The sequence below is a fragment of the Lathyrus oleraceus genome, chromosome 4 (genome assembly GCF_024323335.1).
Source record: "Lathyrus oleraceus cultivar Zhongwan6 chromosome 4, CAAS_Psat_ZW6_1.0, whole genome shotgun sequence".
In the NCBI taxonomy this organism is placed as follows: domain Eukaryota; kingdom Viridiplantae; phylum Streptophyta; class Magnoliopsida; order Fabales; family Fabaceae; genus Lathyrus; species Lathyrus oleraceus.
The window spans coordinates 235,423,483-235,436,327 of NC_066582.1; positions in this window are offsets into that span (position 1 = coordinate 235,423,483).

A 12,845-nucleotide genomic window follows, 5' to 3' on the forward strand; every position below is an offset into this window, starting at 1 on the left:
ATTCCTCTTTATGATCGGGAGAGGAGATGTTAAGTCCGCCACAGCAGTGATGAGAGAATCGTCATCGAGAGCATTAACAGCCTTGTCATGATTAGGCATAGGAGCAGTGATGACATTAGGAGTCTCCGGAGGCTCGAACTCAATTTCCCCAGCGTCGATCATGTCCTGAATCTTATTCTTCAACAGCCAACAATCGTTTGTATCATGCCCGGGGCTATCGGAGTGATATGCACACCTGGCATTGGGATTATAACGAGGCGAAGCAGTGTTGACATTTGCAGGAGGACCTCTGAGAGTGATTAAATTTACCTTCAGCATGCTTTGCAGTGCTTGTGCTAAAGTCATATTGAGCTTGGTAAACTGCCTTCTTGGTCTGTCTTATCTTTGCTGGAAGTTTTGAGCTGGCGGGGCTGCGATTGTCACTGCTCCAACGGCGTGGTCACCATTTTTCTTACTATGGTTCTTTTGACCATACACAGCATTCGATTCATTCTTCCCATGGTAGGACTTTTTACTGCTTGTAGAAGTAGCCGCCTGTAACTTTCCACTTCGAATGCCGCTCTCCACCCGTTCACCTGTCAGTATAAGTTCAGTGAAACCTGATGAAGAACTCCCCAGTAAGTGGCTGTAGAATGGGCCAGTCAGGGTACCCATGAACAGGTCTACTAATTCTCGGTCCGTCATAGGGGGTTTGACCCTGCCGGCCAAATCTCTCCATTTCTGAGCATACTCTTTGAAGCTTTCTTTAGATCCCATGGCCATATTCTACAACTGTAGCCGAGTAGGTGCTAATTCAGAATTGTACTGGTACTGCTTATAGAAAGTTGTTGCTAAATCAGTCCAGGTGCGGATGTCAGAGCTCTCGAGCTGATAATACCATTCCAACTGTGTGCCAGACAGGCTCTCTTGGAAGAAATGAATCCACAGCTTCCTATCAGTGGTATGCGGCTGAATCTTTCTCACATAAGCCCTTAGATGTATCTGAGGACAAGACGCACCATCGTACTTAGTGAAAGTGGGGATTTTGAATTTGCGGGGAACGGTCACATCGGAGACCAGACCCAAACTTTCGAAATCCAGACCAGGTGTCTTCTGACCCTCCATGGCTAGCATGCGTTCCTCCAGCAATTTATACTTATCATCCCTTGGAGAGTACTGTTCATTTTCATACTCTTCATCGTCATCCTCAGGGTTAGAGAAATCAGCATTCTCCTCCTCTGAATCATTTTCCGCCCCCTCTTCTGGGCCATTCGGGATTCCAAATTTGATTCCCGTAGCCTGTCCTTTGCGCCTTCTTCCCGGGTTAATGAAACTCACAACTTTCTTGTCTTTCCTCTTTTCGACCAAAAGAGCCTTCAGTTCCTCCTGCCCCTTGGATAAGCTTAGCATCATCTCCTTGAATTGAGCATTCTGAGTCTGGAGATCTTTGACAGTTTGTTCGAGATCCATTTTTCTGTTTAAGAGGCAGACCGTGAGAATATGGTCCTTTAGAATACCTGTTATGCAATGTTATGTTATGCTATGCAACGTATGAAATGTTTTCAAGGACTTTTGAAATTTAACTTTGCGTAAATCACCAATAAGAGAGAAATGTTTATTGCTAACTTTTTTTTGATCAATGTTCATTACAAAAGGAACAATACTAAGATACAATGAAAGCTCAAGTCTCCCAGGGGCGACTTCTTTTTGGGCGAAGATATGCATTGAGTCTTCGTTCCTCATTAAGCTGACTGGTGAGCTCTAGTACTTTCTTCCTTTCTGCATTGAACTGAGCTTCGAAAGTATCTCTCTCCTCCCTCAACTGGGTCCAGGATCTTTTCAATTCCTCAACATCAGTAGGCATATCTGGATAAGGAATGATCTGGGAAGTACCTCCTTCGACCTCTGATTCAACAATCAATGGTCCGACTGCAAGATATGGCATGACAAGTTCACGAGCTCTGGCGCGTACCCATCTGAGATAAGGCTCCATAGGAATAGAATTTTTCTTTCCTAAATTGCTTCTTTTCACCATGCCCCAAGCTCGTACAAACTTTTGACGGAGATTTTGAGGGTCATTGTCATAGTCGAACACTGTACCTTGAACAATCATTTCATGTGGACCATCCCTTCGAGCATACCCAAACTGACGTAGGGCTAAGGCAGGATTATAAGTAATACCTCCTCTTATCCCCATGAGTGGTACATTAGGGAATTCTCCACAACGGTCGATGATGATAACATTTTCTCTGAGGTTAGAACACCACCGGATGTCTGAATGAGAGAGTGCCATTATCCTTTGAGACCATTTCAGATTTTGATCATTCTTCAAGACTGATTGAGGAAGGTGCGAAATAAACCACCTAGACAGTAAAGGTATGCAGCACATGAGAGTCCCTTGCCTTTTCATAGTACGAGTGTGAAGGGAATGCAAGATGTCTCCAAGCAAGGTAGGCACAGGGTTATGAGTGAGGAATATCTTAATAGCATTCACGTCTATGAATCGGTCCGGATTAGGGAATAGCACCAAACCATAGATTAGCAATGCTAGAACGTCTTCAAAAGCATGGACATTCATAACTTTTAGGAATTCTCGGGCCTTACCTACCAGAAATTTGGCAAGTAAGCCCTTAACTCCACTCCTTGTTACCCAGTTGGTCTCAATGTCAGACTTCGTCATGTGTAGAGCTGCGGCAACTTCTTCAGACTTTGGCATCTTTTCCAGACCACTGAAAGGTATTTGATCAAGGATAGGTATCCCAAGCAGCTTGGAAAACTCTTCTAATGTGGGTACCAACTGATAATCTGGGAAAGTGAAGCAATGATGCTTAGGATCGAAGAACTGGAATAGGACTCTCATCATATCTTCTTTGAAACCAGTGGTAACCAAATTGAGGAGATGACCATGTTTCTTGTTGAACTGAGCATGATCGGGGAGTTCTGACACCAAATCCTTGAGTTGAGGAGAGATCGTTACAAGATTGATCCGGATAGTCTTCCTGGAAGCCATAACCTGTTCAACAGAGCAAAGCTAAATTCCTAAGTCCTTGAAATGGTTAGTATGATGCCATGATGTTATGATGTTATGATGTTATGATGTTATGCAAACACAAGCATGTCACACAACAATTATTCCTAGGTTTTAAGGCTTGCATGAGTTCTATAGGTGAATACCCTCCCCACTGAAGTTTGGTTGGTTCAACCTGTCCTAGAATAGTAACCGGGTTCTAGAAGGATCTCCAATCATCGACCTTTCTTTAAGTCCACTTCAGTGCAATATCAAGTGATTGACCGAAGCTTCCCTAAAGTCCAATCTCAAAGAGTGTAGCATCGAGTATCAACCAACCTCAGTCGGAACCGAAATCAGTTATCTCACTACTTTCTAATGGCTAGGATAAGTCAATTAGGGTTCTAAAGGTCTGGTTAATGCTTTGATGACACCACGCGAATGCCAAATTTCTCCTCAAGTGAACATGAGGAACATCAGGACATCCAAAGTGTCACATTAACCGTAGCTATCATTTTAACCATTCCAGTATACGCCGGATAGTCGCGATGATCTATTGCTACTTACCTAAGGTACACTAGATCCGGGTGTAGGATCTTTCACTCAACAATTCCCTTAAACGAAAGAACAATTAGGAAAACATAAATGATTTTTTTTTTTAAGGTGGACCTCTCTTTATATTCCCCAGCAGAGTCGCCAGTTCTGTCATACGGTGAACTGGACTTTTTGTTTTTTAATCGCGATGTCGCGGTTAGCAAGAGTCGCCACTGACTTTTCTTTTATCCCATAAGGAAAGGTGAAAAAGAACAGGAAAGACCTTAATTTAGATTCTTAGGTTCGGGAGGTACTTTATACAAAGGGAAGGTATTAGCACCCTTTATATCCATGGTTATCCATGGGCTCTTAATTGCTCAATCATTTATGTTTTCTAGTTTGAAAAAGGTGGTTGAGAAATGTGTGAAGGATGTTTTGAAAAGGGAGAATTTAACTTTGTGATGATTCTTGCATGAATGTATACAAAGTGGTTATCTCGTTTAGTGTTTTGAAAGTAGTTTAGAAAAATATAACTCGGCAATGATCCTAGTACGGATGTATGCTAAGTGGTGATTTTCCAAAAGGATGTTTGAAAGGTGTGAGGTGTGAAAAGTATTTTTTAGGTTATGAATGAGCAATTAAGGTTATACCTGTCCGAGGTCTTTCCGGGCATTTCCTATCCTTATGAGGGTAAAACTGTCCTTACTATTGAGAAGTAAGTAGTTTATCCTTTGGATGTTAAAGGATCATCGTAGGGTCATCGATTGGTCATTGAAGGCAACAGTTGTGAGGATACCTTAGCATTCGAAGGGACTATCATCATTTAACCGTAGGCTGCACCGAAGGGTCATCGAGGGACAAAATCGTATTTCCGAAGGCAACATCCGAGGGACCATGATTTATTTTATGATGATTTAATCGAAGGGCCATTGCTAAGTGTATCCCCACATTCGCGGGACATGACCGTATTACGTAATCGTGGGGTAATAAAGAGAGGTCCGGTATGGTTTATTTAAAGTCCATATTTTAAGTTCATTAGGTAATTATGATGATTCCGCATTAAATCGATACATTAAAATCAATACATTAAGAATCAATACATTAAAATTGGTTAGGCAATCAATATGAATTTTCACGTTAAAGTGAAATAATTTAGAATCCATCTCCATGAAAGTCTTCCACACATAAAGTGGAGTACCTAGCCAGCCACTTCCTTGAGAATATGCGAGCTTTAACACAAATTAAACACACGGGTGAGAATACCAAGTTAAAGTGCAATTGAAAATTGCACTACAGAATGAACATGATAGTCACAAGGCCAAATAATGCATGATTACAATAAGACAAACATAAAACGAAACATGAGAACAGCTACTGGTACGTTCGCCTCTGCTTCGCCTAGCGAAGGCTTAGCGAATATTCGCTCCAGGCTCGCTTAGCGATGTGCTAGCGAGCGGCCACAGATTTTGAATTTTGGCAATCGTACCGTCTCCGGAACCTTGAATTATGACATTAAATTACAGGCACAACATGGATAGCATTCATGATGTTCAAGCATACTTAAATTTGCATGTGAAATCAGGTTACATATCAAAATTTAATCATGATGCATTATGTAGGTAACGGTTATCAATTGGAAGCATATAACAGCGATAATACGCAAACCTGTTTGCAATTGCTATGTTGAACTGATCACTCTAGGTATCGGATTGAGCTGGGCGGTGGTAGCTTCGAGGCGGGTGAGCGGCCTTCAGGGTTTCCGTCTTCCGAATTCTCTGGATCAGCAGGGTTTCTGTGTTTCTCCCTCTGGGTCTGTGTGTCTTTTTCGTGGCTGAGGAGCTGGTATTTATAGTAGTAGTGGTGGTGACCTAATGGGCTTAAAATGAGGTCCAAAACTTCAGATTTTCGCAAGCTTCGCTAGGCGAAGGAATTGCTCTCCTAGCGAGCAAGCTAGTTCTGGGCTTTTTCCTGGATCTGATGCTTCGCTGGGCGAGTGTCATGATGAAATGTTCGCTAGGCGAAGGGACTGCTCGCCTAGCGAGCAAGCTATTTTGGGCCGCCTTTGGATTGGGCCTGTTGTGAGCTGGGCTTTTGTCCATTTGATATCAGTGCCTTGCAGAGCAAGTCAGAGGGTATTGAGGAATGCTTTGAAATATCGACGGGCAAATTTTGGGGTATGACACTTGTATACTTCTTTTCTCATATACCATCAGACTTTTGAACCTGTGCAGAGTAATATTTACCATTTATCCAGAACATGTGGCACCTGTGAATCCATAATGCTTGCATTATCATTACATCATATTTAAATTAATTTTAGCATATGCATTTTAAGGAGACCATCAGTTTGTCGCTTGAGATAGTAAATTCAGTTATGGAGAAATCTGACCAAAGGAATATATATCAGTACAAACTCAGAGAGTCTAAGTTTGATGAGCTTAAGAAGCTTGGTTCCCTTTTGGTGGGTGAGCAGAAGGATATCTTCAAAAGGGCCTATGGTAATCTGTTGGGTGTCCTGATAACCAAGGTAGATCCAGGGTTGATCCTTACCTTTGCCTAGTCCTATGATCTCACACTGCATTATTTCACGTTCCAGGATTTTCTCTTAGCTCCTACTTTAGAGGAGTTTGCTCATATTGTCCATATCCCGATTAGAGATCGGGTTCCTTACATGGTTTATGTTTGATTTCCAGAGGTTGCTTTGGTGGCTCAAGCTCTTCATCTCGAGAAGAATCTAGTTGAATCTGATCTTCGTACAAAGGGAAACACAAGGGTTTTACTTCAAAATTACTATTCGAGAAGGCCATTTTTTTGCTAGTAGTGGAATTTAGGATGCATTTTCTCCTATTTTTGCTCTCCTTACTTATGGGTTGGTGCTCTTTCCAAACATTGAGGGGTTCATCGAAAAAATTGTTGTCACTATTTTCATCTCTAGAAATTCGATGCCTATTCTCTTGGTTGATGTTTTCTTTTCCTTCCACTGAAGAAATCAGAAAAGAGATGGGACGGTTAATTGTTGCATTCCTTTGCTTTACAAGTGGATTTTGACTCACTTTCCAAGAAGGGAACCTTTTGCAGACAATGTGGGAGCTTTTAAGTGGTCTCCGAGGTTGATGTCTTTGGATTCTGAGGATGTTGTTTGGTATTGTCATGACTATGATAGGGTGGAGCTTATTTACAATTGTGGATATTTTCATAATGTTCCTCTTATTAGTACTAGAGGTAGAGTCATCAATTGTAATCATGTTCTTTCATTACGTCAGTTGGGTTATCAGTTGACGGAATAGCCCAAAGCCAAACTGTTAGAGGAGTTTCTTATAGTCGAAGAGGTTGAGGATGCATATATGATGAAGAGGATATGTCGATCTTGTGATAAAGTTCATCGTATAAGGAAGAAGGAGTTGGGCAAATAGAACTGTACCGTCGTAGAGTCATATACTAAATGGGTAAGATCTAGAGCTAAAAGTATCAAGCTCTCATATCCATGGGAACCTTCCATAAGTTTTAAGGAACCCAAGCCTTTGTTGTTGTTATTCCTGAGGAAAATGTTCTATGGGAGACTATCAAGAACCTAGAGAAAGAGAACATTGATCTCCGATCTAGTCTTGGTAGGCTTACGAGATAGAAAGAAGACTTGGAGTTTAACTTCAACCAGAAGAGGATTAGGACATCCCAAGCAGTGGAGGAAGCCCGAGAGGAGAAGTTCAAAAGGACGAAGGTAGGTGATGCTTTGAAGGGGACTATTGACAGTTTGTTCATCAAGAATAAATAGCTCGTCGACACCCAGTATCAAGCCTACAAGAGGGATATCAGTTGCTAAGACCAGCTTAAGAAGTTTCGAGAACAGCTAGAGGGTTGCAAAAAGGAGTATTTATATTAATACTTGACCAGCGGTTTGAGGAGATTCGAGGGTTGAAGGATCAAGCACACCAAAGCCGGGAAGAGAATGATCAACTTCAGCAAGAGGCCACACATTGGGAAAGGAACAATCGTCACTTGCAGGTTCTTTTAGATCAGAAAGAGGTTGTGTTGTAGAAACTATTGGAGGAATCTGGTTGTATCCTATAGATCTCTTTATCCAGTGCTATTTGTTGCTTTGTATTTAGATTTAAGGCCAACTTCATGTAGCTCATTGAGCAGACTCCTGAGTTATACTATTTTCTATTTGAATGGAAAATATTCATTATTTTATTTCCCGTAATTGAATTACTATTGTAAAACTGATGGTTTCATTGAAATTAAATCTTTACATACATATCATTCATTCATTTATACATACATTTTTATCTAGAGAACCGAAATTGCAAAAAGCTTATACCCGTCTTCGTCCTCTTCAGAAAGACGAAGACTCACCGGTACTTCACCAGATCTAGAAAATAGAGGATTATGTATGATTTTGAACAAGAGAACGCTGCAAAAAGGGAGGTTGTATCTCAACTCCAAGGACAGGTGGGTACCATTCTGGAACATCTACAGACTCTGAGAGACAACGTTGTTGTTATCAATCAAGTTGATGCTACTATGGTGACTTCTGTTGCTGATACAACTCTGGTTGTGATGGATCTTATTGATCCTGTTGTTCAACCTACTACTGTTAGATAACCTTTGTCTTAAGATGATCCTAGTAGGTTTGTTGTTGCCTACCCATGGAATGTGTCATAATTACAATCCCCAATTTGCTACTGGACATCTATTCATGTCGTACTAGTCCTTTGTTGTTGCTCTTGCCAATGTGGATTCTGCTGCCTTCCCGCGGGGGATGCCCAATCATTACTCTGCTCAAGGGGTTCAAATAGAAGAGAGGTCTGATGTGAATGTTGATGGGGCTAAAGACCAGGAACCCGAGTAGGGGTCCTCATCTCAATTTCCATATCTCTCCTCCACATGTTCAGCCAAATCTGCATACTTCTGCTGCTATGGTCCCACCATTGCCGAACAATGTTGCACTTCAGTATTCCTATTCTGGGGCACCTCTTGCTCCAAATGTGCAGCCAGAGGGAAAAATTGCTCAGGAGGGCACTCCCACTGCCTTGACTTTGAATCTGACTATGATGTATCAGATGTTTCCTCAATTTATGCCGCCAATAATGCCTACTCAGAATGTTGTTCAACCTCCTCCTAGTTTTTTACTCAAAGGGTACCTGGGATTAATCCACCTATGTCTGCTGAATATCAACTCTTAGAGGAGCGAATCCGTGCTATTGAAGGTTTATGTGCTTTCAGTTTGAACGCAAGAGAACTATGCTTAGTACCCAATGTTGTGCTCCCTCAAAAGTTCAAAGTACCTGATCTACCTAAGTACAACGGCTTAAGTTGTCTGTGCAATCACATTACCATGCATTGCAGGAAGGTGGCCTCTTACGTTAATAATGATGAGTTTTTAATCCATTGCTTCCAAGACGGCCTATCTGGGCATCTTTGGATTGGTATATGAATCTAGAGCCAGAGAAGATAAGGTCCTTGAAGGAGTTTTCTGATGCTTTTTTCAACCAGTACAAGTACAATATGGACATGGATCCTACCAGATTATAGCTTCAGAACCAAGCCCAGTGGTCTAATGAGACTTTTAAAGAGTATGCACAAAGGTGACGTGAAATGGCTTCAAGGGTTAGGCCTACCTTGACAGATACCGAGTTAGTGGACATTTTCATGGGGACGCTCCAAAGTTTATACTATGAAAAGATGGTTGGAAGTTCATCTTCCAACTTTGCTGATCTAGTCGTAATTGGGGAGAGGATTGAAAGTGGTATCAAGACAAGGAAGATTCCTGGTGGTAGTAACCAAGAGTCTGCAGTGAGAAGACCTTCTAGTGGGTCTACCAAGAAGAAAGAAGGAGAGACGAATGTCGTGACAACAAGTGTTCCACAGTATCCAACTCCCATGGTTCCTCCACCATACTATTCTTATCCATATGTGGCAGCAACCCTGTTCCAACAACTGTTTAATTATCAACCACAATATCAACAACCTCCTCAGGCACAACAACCACAACAATAACAACCTCAAAGACAAGCTCCCAAAGGAAGAACACAAACAACAAAGAACCGAATAATAATCATCGTAGGAATCAGGGGCAGAATCAGAACCAGAATCAGAATCGGAATCAGAGGCGCCCCCAATATACCAGAATTCTAGTACCATACTCTAATTTGTCCCCTTATCTTGTGCATGTAAGAGCAATTGTTCCTAAGGAGATCCCACTAGTATTATATCCATTTGACCCACACCACAACCCCAATGTATCATGTACCTTCCAAGCAGGTTATATTGGGCATACACTCGAGGATTGTATTGTGTTTAAAAACAAAGTACAAGACCTCATTGATTAGAATATTTTGTCCTTCACCGAAGAAAAGCCGAATGTAAAGGATAATCTATTGCCTAATCATGGTAGTCAGATAATGAATGCAATTATTGAAGAGGATAGTAAATAGGTGGTCCGTTTGGTAGATGATATGAATACTCCATGGTCGAGTATTTCTATGAGTATGCAGAAGCATGGTATGCTGGCAGGTGTGCATGATAATTGTGAAGTGTGCAAGACTGAGCCAGAAAGATGTGAAGAACTCAAGGATTGTATCCAAGAGTTGATGAATCAAGGTGTCTTGCAGTTTTCAAGAGATAGAACCTTGGGGCAAGTTTCTGTTATCAAGCCAATTGAGATTGTTTATCGCAAGAAACAGATAGAAGCTTCGATAAAGAAAGTTCAGCCCATTGTCTTTCATGTTCCCTCACCTTTTCCTTATCATAATTCTAAGGCTATGCCTTGGAAATACAATGCAATTGTTTCAATTGATGGTGAAGAAGTTCAGGTTCCTAATGTAGAGATTGTTAATATATCCGGTCCAAGGGGGATGACTTGCAATGGTCGTGTGTTTGCACCAAAATATATTCCAAAAGTGGTTCCTACGCCAGTTCCTACTCCTACTCCTCAGGCAGGGGCATATGTTTGTGTTTCTACCACTCCGGTTGGGGAACCTTATTCTTCTATGACGAAAGGTACCTTTGGTATTTTAGCAGAGGTAGAAACTTAAAGGGGGAAGGAATTGATTAATGAGAAAGAGAAAGCTAAGAAGATCATTACTGCAGGAGAAGGGAGCAAGTTCTTAAATTTGATTAAAAGGAGTGATTTCAAGATTGTCGACCAACTGGGTCAGACTCCATCGAAGATCTCAATCTTATCATTATTGTTCAGTTTTGAAGCACGTCGGAAGGCTCTTTTGAAAGTTCTCAACACGGTCCATGTGATGCAGGATATCACGGTAGACCAGTTTGATGATGTGGTGGCCAATATTACACTGAGCAGGTACTTGTATTTCAATGAGGCAGAGTTGACCACTGAAGGGAATAATCACAACAAAACTCTACACATTTCTGTGACTTGTTGTTGCACCCCAAAATTTGCCCTCTATTTTTAACTCTAACCAATTTTTTGTTTCACATTCATTTGCATCATCCTCATAGCATAACATTTTTTTCTGTCTTAATATTAGCCGAAATAATTTCTCGGAATTTACAAACAGACTGGTCAAATTAACTTATTAACTGTGCCTAAAATTAGTCAACGAAAAAATGTCAAGTTTAAGTTTGCAAATGTCGGTAACATTAATCTGCGGTTCACGTGGTTTAATTTGACATGCTAAAAATATTTTTACGACTACTTTTGGTCATATGTTGATTAGTCTGAGCGGTTTAAACGGTCATAATTTTTATTTCAAAATCCGACCAAACGCTGTATTTTTCCGAGTCATTTATTTCGCACTGATTATTTTGACGTGTTCATTTTATTTTTTCGAGCATTTTGGTGCCCGACTTTTATTTTTTTTGAGTCTATTTATTTTTATATTGGGTCTAGAATAAATAAATAGGTTAATTAGTTTTTATTTTAATTTTAACTATTTTAATTATTTAACTTTATTCAGTTTTTAATTTAATATTGGGTCTAGAATAAATAAATAGGTTAATTAGTTTTTATTTTAATTTTAACTATTTTAATTATTTAACTTTATTCAGTTTTTAATTTAATATTGGGTTTCAAAATAAACTTAGGCCCATTATCATTAACCTAATTTGTTCCTATATATATTTACTAGCATGACTGATAGAGAGACGCCAAAAGACAGAACAAAAAAGAGAAACTGAGAGTGGCTGATCTATACTATCGTACACACAGTTTGGTAATAGTTTATATATGATATATACTTTATCTATTTTGTTGATATATTTGATTATGTTTTCGGATCGGATCGTGTCAATACGCCGTTTTCACATATACGTGTATGAGGCGTGACATTTGTGTTATCCGATCCAGTTGCGATGATCGCAATTTTGCGCTAGCAACGCCGTTGTTTTTTTAATTCATTTTTTTTATATATATACATATATTTAGATCTGCACATTTTTTTCATAACTAACTACCCTGATTTTTCCTAAACCCTGACAATTTCGCCACAAACTCTAAATTTCAAACCTAAAACTTTAACCGTGTTGTTTCCTCTAAACCATAAACCTTTTCTTAAACCTTAACAAACCTTATTATTATTTCCTATTTTTGCTCATATTTATGTTATTCATACACTGTAACTGCTTCGCCCTTGTAATATTTTTAAGTTTTAACTTGTAATATTTTCAGTTTTACTTTTCGCCATCTTTATTATGTAACTGCACCAAAGCGTTGTAATAATTAGGGTTTTATTTTCTGCCATTGATTTTCTGCCATTTTATTTTTCTGCCATTTATTTTTCTGCCATTTAAATTCCTGCAATTGATCCTATATTAACTGCGTGGTTTAGTAATGTAGGGCGTGAAAACCTACTAAATTAATTATTTAATATTTTTCTATAACCTTTATTTTTTTTATTTTTTTTGTAAATAAATAATAAATACTAACTATTTTAATAACTTTTTTTTATTACTTACTTATAATAATAAATCCTTATATATTTTGTAAATAAAATCTAATTGACCATTTTTCTAATTGAATAATAATAATAAACCTATTAATCTAATAATTTGATATTTTCTATAATCTTTATTTATTTTGTAAATAACTAACTTAATATTTTTCATATAACTCTTTTATTTTATAATTTGTACATTAATATATTTTAAATTCTTTTATTATTACTAATTTATTTTAAACTCATATTTTTCTAATAACTTCTAAAAAAATCTAACTTGTTTAACCTAAAATAATTTCTTTTAAAATTCTAACCTTTTTATTATCACTTTATTATTATTGTTATTTTATTATTGCTTTATTACCATTGTTTATTTATTATTTTATTATTATTTGCTTTTATCTATTCTATTTTTGCTTCATTAT